We start from the raw sequence: 10,583 nt of genomic DNA, 5'->3' as shown, positions 1-10,583 counted from the left end.
TTAGATATTGAACATTTATAAAAATAGAAAATGTAAGTATGATATATCTTTTTTATATTGTGTGCTTTTTTTTATTTTAAATAATATAACAAAAAATGATCTATTTTAAAACCATTGATTTATTATTAATTAAATAATATTAATGAGTTGTCCCTTATTAATTATTTCAATCAATAGTATCTCATTGAAGATGATTAAAAAAATAATTAGTTATTATTGTTCCATTAACATATCAATTCATTAATAGAAAAATTAATGAATTACAAGAACAATAATGAGTAATTATATTGTTTTTCATTTTAAAATAAAATACATTAATAATACTTGCAATTGAATTCCATCCAAACGTATAAAATAGAACATAACATTGGAATAATAAAAAAAACAAATTAACACTTGTATAACACTTAACATATCTATATAAAATGTCCTGAGGATTCGATCGAAGCGTCATCTGACGGACAAATGGATCAAGCTTATTCTCGATTGTGTTATCGTACACATTGAAATTTATTTACTTTATAAAAATCTGAATAATCTTTGATCTTATAAAAAAATACAATTCTTGCTACTAACAATCACTATACAATTTCAATCGAGTAATCATTATAATATATTATTTTACACGAATATTATTCAGTTTAGTGAAATAAAATAGATTTAATTTTTAATCAATATCTTTTTAATTCTGTTATATTTGTCGCTGCAATCGGTTTCTAACGAAGTATCGATAATATAGAACACTGTATAAAAATGATAAAAATCTATTCAAAGGAAATAGTATATACATATATATGTGTACTATATCTAGGATGTTTATTTTCAAGAGAGAAGTGTGGATAGACATGGTACTAACAAAATAGTGTTTCAACAGTAAGTTATCGATGGAGCATCTTGCAACGAATGCAGTTAATAAAAATTGTATCTGTAGTAGGTTTACACGTCACTTTTCGATTATTATTTATCCTATTGGTTTTTCTTTTTTTTTTTTTTTTTTTTTCTTTTCTTTCATTCTTTTACGAATTCCCAAATTACAATGAACATTTCTATATAATTGTCGAAAGAAGATATGGCACGTTATTATTGCATAATATACGTAGGCAAATAAAATATTGATCGTGGGATGATGTTGTAAATTGACGAAGAGTACTGATCAAAAGTAATAATCAATCACTGTGTGCGTGTATCGGAATTTCTCGAATAATTATAGCGAACAATTTCATGCATCCAATTTTTTTTTTTTTTTTTTTTTTTTTTTTTTTTTTTTTTCTTTTTTTTACGTGCATTAACATTATCGCCGTTAATTAAATTCAGGATGAAAATTTCAACGCGAATAAAGAATGGTAGAAGGTAATAGAGAAATAAGCGAGTTATGCGGCGATGAATAAAAGGAAAGAGAAAAAAAAATTTTTTAACATTTACAATAATTATTATTTTTTTTTTTTTTTATATTATATTACAATTAATTACGATTATCGTGCATATCTATTTTATATTTACATCAATGAACATCATTTATGGTCGTTACAGTTTGTTTACATATCAATATCATTATCCATCACTTTCTATCATTCAATCGAGTGTAGTATATTGTAAGATTTAAAAAAAACAATTAGATATATTGTTGAAAAAAGAAAAGGAAATAGATAGAGAGAAAGAGAGCGAGAGAGAGAGAGAGAGAGAGAGAGAGAGAGAGAGAAAGAGAAAGAGAAAGAGAAAGAGAAAAGGAGGGAGGAAGAAAGAAAATTTGTAGGAGCAACAGCCGGTACAATTTCAATCGGTGTATTTTCTCTGTCTCTTTCTCTTTTATGAAATACTTTGGTAGAAGTTAATAGGAAAGGAACAATCTCTTTGGGGATGTCGTCGCTTAAATGAAAAAAAAAAAAAAAAAAAAAAAGAAGAAGAAATATATAAATGAATAAATAAATAAAAAAATAAAGACATCAGGGTGGGGGGAAGAGGGGGGAATATACTCGTAAGAAAAGATTTCGTGTTCGTATAATATACACGTACACACGATTGTCCCACTTTGTTCCACGCGTATGGCGTCGCGCGTATCGAGTTCTTCCTGTCTCTCTTGTTCGCACGAAAGAACACAGAAGGAGCGAGATGGAGTATAAGAAGAGTATAAAAGGGGTGGGGGAGTCTGATGCGGAGCTTGCGCCGTGCTTTCGTAAGGCGCGTCCTGGCCTCTCCGGACGAGACCGGAAAGTGGTGAGGGCTTTACTCGTCGGCGAGCTTTCGTCGTGGAGAGCGTGCGCGCGCGCGTGCTAACTCGAGGAGAAAGGAAAAACTGAAAGAAAGGAGGAAGAAGAAGAAAAAGAAGAGAAGGAGGAGGAAGAAGAAAAGGAAGAAGACAAAGAAAAGAAATAGAAGAGAAGAAGAAGGCGTCCGTTTTGATTTTTCGCATTTTATCTAAACGACCAAAGTTATCGTCGTTTGAGGAAAAAGAAAGAGTGAAAGAGAGGAATAGAAAGAAAGGGAAAAAGAGGGAGAGAGAGAGAGAGAGAGAGAGAGAAAACGAGATACGCGATATAAGGAAGAAAATTAAGATTGGGAGCCGAAGGAAAAGAAGAAAAGCTGAGACTACAACGACGATAACGACAAGAAGGAGGAGGTCGTCGTCGGTAGTGGTGGTGGTGGTGGTGGTGGTGGTGGTGGCGACGGTAGAGGACGAAAGCGTCGGTCGATCGTAAAAATGTAATGACCCGGCGACGAGAGAGGAAAGAGAGGTAGCTCCACTCGGAAAGTTTTAGCAGCAAGCTACGTCGTAACTCCGTGAACGAAGAAGCATCGTCAACTATAAAGCTCATGGCGTGAAGCTCGAACAATCGACCGGAAGGGGGATTTGTGGCTGTCGTTTCTCTTTTCTTCTTTTCGTCGTCTCTGCGCGAAGAATTCGACCGAGAAGGCTCGATCACAGAAATCAGGTAAGAGATAGATAGATAAATATATATATATATATATATATATATATATATATATATATATAATTCTCTTCTCTTTCTATTTCTTTTTTTTCTATATTTTTTTTTTTTTTTTTATTATCTAGTCTCATTGAATTATTTTTTTTTCTACTCTCTTACTCACTCGCTCTCTTTTTCTCTCTCACTTGCTCGTATGCTTTTTGTCTCTCTCTCTCTCTCTCTCTCTCTCTCTTTCTCTCTCTCTTTTTCTTTCTATCTCTAGTTTTAGCAGTTACTACCTTGATATATTGTATACGTATGTATTGATATACGTATAAGAAGATTCTTTCGAGTTTCGAAAGTTCATCTTTGTTGATTTACTTTTAGTTGGAACGGTCACGTTCGACCTCTGCCTATTGTTCGAATGTTATTCCGCAACAGGTTACGATTGATGATCCACGGCTCTCGAATGAAAACAATGATATAACTCACGGAGCTCGAGGGCTCGAGCTTCCTTCCTCCTTCTTGTTCTTCCCTTTTCCTCTCTTTCCGTCTCTCTCTCTCTCTCTCTCTCTCTCTCTCTCTCTCTCTCTCTTTCTCTCTGTCTCTTTCTCAAACAGTTTGGCTTCGTAGCTCGGCTTATCTTAGATGTCTCTCTCGAGAAATTCCCTTCTTAGCTTTGTACCGTCTCGAGGAAGGCTTCTTTATTTTTTTATTATTATTTTTACATATTAGAATTAGATCCTTATATCCAATTTTTATCCAATTATTCTTCGAATAATATTATAAGCGTATAGTATGTTTTTCGAGATATCATTCGTTTAACTGGCAAATTTAACGTTTCATTTGAGTTTAATGCACTTTTCCGAAATTTGGAAATAATCGTAGAACGAAATTATGAATTTTCCTTTATTTTGTTTCTACGAATTTAATGAAACACAAAGGTAATAGTAAATGTGAAAATATTTACTTCGTTCTAATCTTCCTTAATTTGCGTTATTAGTTACTCTTCTTTTTTTTTCTTTTTTTTTTTTTTTTTCTTACACGTAGCATTATACGTTCATTTATCTAATGTCTTATAAATCATTCTGAAAAGACACGGTTGAGAAGGGTTGATTCGCAACATGCATTTATGCATTCTGCATTTACGTCATTTATCGTCTGTCTTACGTCATTTCTCGTACAAAACAAAATTTGTAATGTACCTACCCTATGTACGTATGTTTCTGTATAAATATATCTAAAGTAGAATAATCACAATAGTTGAACGCATTGCTATATGTGTACAGATATACACACACACATACATTCATATGTAAATTGCATATATCATTTGAAAGGATTTAGTATTTATTATACATATGTATATGTATATATATATAATATATTTAAAAATCTTATTATAAGACGTTAAGAAAGAACTTGTTATACATTCTCTTCCTCCCTATCTATATCTTTCTCTCTCTCTCTCTCTCTCTTTCTTTCTTTTCGCTAAAGAATAACCTCGGTAGTCGTTTCTCAGAACGTATATTATCAACGAAGCGAACCTTCTTTAAGGTCAAAGGAAGGTAATGTAGGAGGGTTAAAAGCCCGGTCGATCCTTCGATGCGCGACGACTCGAGTCGTTCTTTGCGCGAACGTAAACACTGGATCGGTCGATGACTGGTGCGCAATATACAATTTTTCCACGAATAATGAAAACACAATAGTCATCATTTTGTTCTTTTCAATCTCAACAAATCATTCTTTTTCTTTTTCTCCCTCTCTTTTTTTTTTTTTTTTTATTTTTTTATTTTTTTTTTTTTTTTTATTCAGAATCTATCGTTCCGGATTGTATTGTTTTTTCAAGTATCGTTCAACCTTCACGTTGAACATAATATAAGCAATTTTTATTCTAACTAGAATTGATAAAAACAAACTCGAGAATTATTTCGTTATTCGTATAAAATGATTGATATAACATATATGTGTGTACATATTTTTAACAAGGTGTCCTTAGTAATAGAGAAGCATTGTAATATTTATGATCGTCCTTCGTGCGCCGTAATAAAATCGTAGTTAATACTTCACTGTATAGAGAAAATTATGCATAAAATTATCATATCATTATTGTCTATAAAGGAGATATATGTTAGAAAAAAAATGTCGATATTAGAGATCACCAATCGATTCGTTAATTGGATACGAAGTATGAGTTATAGTAAAATGGTAATATAATCTGTTCCTAAATGATATACAATTTAACAAATATAAATTTAATTATTGAAAGATATCGTACTATATTGACATTTGATTTTATAATTTATAGATTAATTTTTCGAGAAGAGATAAATCTCAATGTAATTAGAAATTTAAAGAAATTTAATCTGTTAGACTGTATTGTGTATATATATATATATATATATATATATATATATATATATATATATATATATATATATATTATCGAAAATAGATTAGAAAATATTGATTTAGAGTATGCTCTTTCACTTTCTTTTTTTTATCTTTTAAAATGCGGCGTACGCTTTTTTATAAAATAATCAGAAGAAGGTAAAACATTACGTTTCGCTTTTGCTCAAAGTAAAACCATGTGCTTTCAAACTGGTACCGTCGTTGCGTTAGGCAAATGATTCTATTTCGGTGCCTAAGAAATTTTCGTATTTATTCGGCACATGTTAAGAAAGGCGTGTTCTAGGAGAGTACCAAAAGCAAAAGCAAATGCTCGCCCTCGACTTTTATTCGAATTTCGCCAATCGTGTAAAACAATTTGTTAAAACCTGTCATTATATTTCATAGATTTTATTCTTGCTAGAGGAATATTTTTCTTGGCTGGTAATATGTATGCATATGTATGTATGTATGTATGTACGTAGATATACAAGATTTATGAGAGAAACGTAATTAGATTTTCTATTTCACGCAATACGTTTCTTAGATTCAGAATATACCTATAGATTGTTCAGAGTATTGTTGTCTTTGTTTAACTTCTAGTCATTAAATTGGCATGAAATAGCAAACCACGTAACATCCCACACGTAGAATGATATATAACGATATACCGTTTGAATTTATCCATATAAATAACATCGGTAATGTTGACAATAGTTAAAAATTCTTTGAATGAACTTTGACATTTTTCAAGATTGAATAAATGTGAAAAAATTTAACAATTAATCGTACGGAACACGTTATATTTTTCTTAGACAGATACCTATCTGATATATATATCAGATAGGTATATAGGTATATATTCAACATTTTTCTATGGTACATATCTGCTATATACATATATGCATAATACATAATATATAATACATAAAATCTACTGCTACAATGCGCGTTTGAAAACAGAAAGAGAAGAAAAACAAGAAGAGAAAAGAAGGAAAAGAAAAATAACAAAACTCGAACGTTCGCATCGATGAATCATGAAAATTAGTCTTGATAGAAAAGATTCTATTTGAATCTTACAAGCAAAAGATAGTAAATGCGGCAACTTGAGCGATATTATCTTTGGCACAGATAACGGATCTTTTAAATGGCGTACTAAAAATTCGATACTACACAGGAAACAATGGCAAAAGGTCGTCATCAACGTACGAACATACCAACATACATACATATATACATACACACAAACATACACACACACACACATATATATATATATATATATCGATGATACAATGATGATTGAAAATAGGAGGAAGAGAAGGAGAAAAAGTCGATCGAAGGTCAGAGAAGGACATTCGAGAGTAGGTTGGTAGATAGGCAGTCGCTATGAGATTCGATCGAATCCATATCTCGAATCGGAGGATTAATCGACGGGTTTTGACGACGATGGCAAATCAAACACTCTCACGTTAGCGGCTTCGAAGAGCTTTAGCGCGTCGAGTGGCGAGTGTTCGACACACACACGTATCGTGGGTGCAGCTGAAGCTTTTCCGTGACGTGGCCGGAGCTTTTAACGACATAGAGTATGTTCGGCTTTTGGCAATGTTTGGTTTGGCCGTTGCGTATATTCTATTAAGTCGAGACGAATCTCTTTCTAATTCTTGCCTACTTCGAAATCGTTTCTAGACAAGTTGACGGTTGACCTCATATAATGTCGTGAAATTTTGACGAGAAGAAACAGCCGTAGAAAATGTCAATCTATATTTATATATATATATATATCTTTTCGTCTCTATTCCATATTTCAATATTCACGCATATGCGATATGTTGTATTTTTGTCTATATGTATATATATGTACAGACAGTAATCGTTACACACTTGATTCGCGTCATTCTTCCTCACACCAACTTGTCTACTCAAACTAGTATATTCTAAGTGTTATTTACTTAAAATACCACCAAGCAAATATCTTGATGCTCTCGTCAATATTTGTATCGTTGAGAACGGATTCGCTTATTCTTACATTTTTATCGCGAAGATCTGAAGAAAAAGAAAAAGAAATAGAAGAAGAAGAAGAAGAAAAAAGGGTAATGGTATCGTAAGATACGAGTAACGTCGACCGAATAAAATGCGACTTATGCGTGCATTTATCCATAAACCCTGAAGACAATGTTATAAAATAAAAATTGCCTTATCTTCTTCACGAGAATTTTTATGCAATGTTTTCTTTTTCCTAAGTCCTGTTGGGATTTCTATGTTATTGAATTTTTATGTATCTTCGGTTAATACGAAGGAAACATATCTTGAGAGGATAGGAAAAGATTTTTCTATTTGAAGACGCTGGATATTGATATTTTTTTTTATCTTTCTTTTTTTTTTTTTTTTTTTTTTTTTTTTGTATCGATACTATGACATAATATAATTTAATTAGATCTTATACAATTCTAAACAATTAAAAAATTCAATATCACTCACATTATACAATGTTAATAGTATTTTACTTTAAAGAATGATAAAATACGCATTGAACTAATGTGTCTTCATCCAATATTGTAAGGTTTAAATCGAGCCATTGACAATTCTATTTCTTTCATTAGCATTTCCCATACCTCTACATTTCTACGACGTTCTTCTCCGATTACAGTCGATCAACATGATTTGTTAAAGCTTTAAAGGTTTCTTCGCACCTTTAGAGACGATACGAACGCAACTGAACGATAATTTTTACACGCGACATCGATCTAAAACGATTAGGAACGTTTTAAAGTTCTCTCGTTTGATAAAACAATATATATTACAATTCATTAGATATATTATTCATCATAAATTTAATTCGAACGTAATCCGATATCACATAATACGCTTCTATATTTTCTTACAAATTTTGCAATAATTATAAAGAAAAATAATTTCTCGTAAAAATTGTTTCTCAGTAAATCAGTAATAATCTATGCTATAACAATAGAAACACGATCTTATATTTACATCGTCCATGAAGTGTTAATGGAAGATTTCGTCGATCAAAATTGCTTTTAAGAACAAAAGATTAAAGTATTCTCGAAAATGTAAACTAGTAACAGCTGTACGAAATGTGTCTATGTACGAAAATTCGTAGAGATATTCTCTTTCAATAGAAAGGTGAATCGATTTCGAAGAAAGACGACGAAACACATACGATCTGCTGGCAGTTCGAAAGGTCACTCGCATGACCCATATTCGATTCGAACGCGACGCAATATTCATACAAGAGCATACAGAGACTCGTGTGAACTCTAACTTGACGTATGTACGTATATATGTCCGATGATAAAGATCATTTCAAAAGTGTTACTCTGTCGTTGAACGTAATAGGGGAACTACTTTTTATAGACGTGATCTGATCGTTCAAAAAGCTTTAATTTTATTTACAAAACGTTCCGTAAAATTTGATCCGTAGTATCCAATTGATACGTGAATATTTTTTTTTTTTTTTTTTTTCATTTCGATTTTTTGTCATCTTTTTTCAGAACTGAAAGAATTAAATAGTGCACATAAATGTTTTAATACATGGTACGGATGGAAAAACGAGGAAAAAATATTTCCTGTAATTAATATAAAAGTGACGAGTCGAGTCTTTTGAATTGCGTCTCTTCTCTATAGAACTATGTAACACATTTAAATACTCATATCCATTCGCTATAATAGAAGTTTTTTCCATCGATCGAGTTTTGCTAGAACGAAGCGTATTCAAGCGAAATATTATTCTTATCTGCATGAAATTTCAAGAGAGAGAGAGAGAGAAAGAGAGAGAGAGAGAAAGAGAAAGAGAGAGAGAGAGAGAGAGAGAGAGAGAGAGAGAAAGAAGAGAGAGAAACAGAAAGAGAGAGAGAGAGAGAAAGCATTCGATCAAAAAGAATGCAATTTTCTTGTATAAAGCTTTTCTTTGATAATCGTGTCCTTTTCGAAAGATATCGTCTTGGTAAGAAAAGAAAAGAAAAAGATAAAAGGACAAGTCATCGCGTCGTTGGAATTTTCTCGTTCTTGTGAAAAACTATCTCGAAAGGACAATCCTTTATTGGTACTCATAAAATTGACCCTTGAGATTTTTGGTATCCTGCTTTGGTGACATTTTTTCTTTTCTCCAAGGGTGTTAACAATTTGATTCTCACGAGAGAGTGTAAAAGAGAAAAAGATAGATAGATAGATGGATGGACGAATGGATAGATAGATAGATAGATAGATAGATAGATAGATAAATGGGTAGAGAAGGGAAAAGGAAAGAGAGAGAAGGGGACAAAGGATAGTCATATGTTTTTATTTGGAATCTTTCGTTGGTATTTTGTCGTCCCATGGGATTATCGATCTGTCGTTATCCTTTGGATTTTCCATTACCCATCGAAAAATATAACTTCTCGTTAAATTCGCAGCACCCTTTATTTTCATTCTCCTCTTTTATGTTTTTTTTTCGGCCTCTTTTTTTCTTCTTCTTTTTTTTTTTTTTGTCTTTTTATCCATGACTGACCACAAGAAAGATATACGGATATCCTCGGACTCCAATTTTATTTCTTTCTCGACCGAAAACCTTTCACAGGGTCAACAGGTTCCGCTATCAATTTTTCCTCTGCTCATGGTACCGAGAAAATTTTTTAATCATGTTACTTTGCCGCTGGTACATAGGATGGTACTATCGAAACTTTTTAAATCGTTTCATTTATGTACATATTTAATAAATGGAAATTCGTGAATCGTGTAAAATTTTTCATGAGCGACGAAAATATGATAGGTAGGACGGTTAGAGAGGAGGAAAAAGGGAAAAGAAAAAGGGAAGGAAAATGAAAGAAAGCGAAAAAAGTAGAGTCCTTTTAAGTTATGCTCTTTTCGTTAATTATACATCGTGCAAAGGTACGAAGTAGAATAATTATAATTAAATGGATAGTGGACGAGTTTAAAAGTGGGTGGCGATAAGGATGACATTTCGGATTGAATTACACGAGAGACTCTGCTCGGTTAAAATGTCGCGAGGAAAAAAAACATATATGTGTTAAAATATGTATTGCCTTTAGAAAAATATTCAACCTTTTTTTTATATTATATTGACATATCGTATGTCATTTTATTAATTGATAATGATCGTAATTACGATACTATCTTTAGTTCTTATTATTCTTTCTTAAGGGTAGTAATATCTTTTACTATTGGATAATATCGTATATAAGAAATGTCATTAGCTCTCGCAAAAACATAACTTTTCCATTATTTTTTAACAATAATGTCAAAAGTATGATAAGTATGACAAATCAATTA

General features: G+C 31.8%; 2 protein-coding genes across 6 annotated transcripts in view; one reads left to right on the top strand and one right to left on the bottom strand.

The window, feature by feature from the left end:
• The window catches only part of LOC124956809 (DNA fragmentation factor subunit beta), a 12,573-nt gene extending 12,170 nt beyond the window's left edge, over positions 1-403 (bottom strand). For 2 of the 3 annotated variants that reach the window (XM_047513115.1, XM_047513095.1), the window contains exon 1: positions 325-403. The gene's annotated coding sequence lies outside the window, so the exon portion shown is untranslated. The remainder of the gene's footprint in view (positions 1-324) is intronic. The other variant, XM_047513132.1, reaches the window with a different exon arrangement.
• A 1,635-nt stretch (positions 404-2,038) lies between these two features.
• Positions 2,039-10,583, top strand: part of LOC124956833 (putative uncharacterized protein DDB_G0288537) — a 44,136-nt gene continuing 35,591 nt past the window's right edge. The window contains exon 1 of one of the 3 annotated variants that reach the window (XM_047513144.1): positions 2,039-2,930. The gene's annotated coding sequence lies outside the window, so the exon portion shown is untranslated. The remainder of the gene's footprint in view (positions 2,931-10,583) is intronic. The other 2 variants (XM_047513150.1, XM_047513159.1) reach the window with 2 other exon arrangements.

The sequence above is a fragment of the Vespa velutina genome, chromosome 1, assembly GCF_912470025.1.
Source record: "Vespa velutina chromosome 1, iVesVel2.1, whole genome shotgun sequence".
In the NCBI taxonomy this organism is placed as follows: domain Eukaryota; kingdom Metazoa; phylum Arthropoda; class Insecta; order Hymenoptera; family Vespidae; genus Vespa; species Vespa velutina.
Note: the sequence above shows the minus strand (reverse complement) of the source record. Positions and strands in the feature narration are given on the sequence as shown.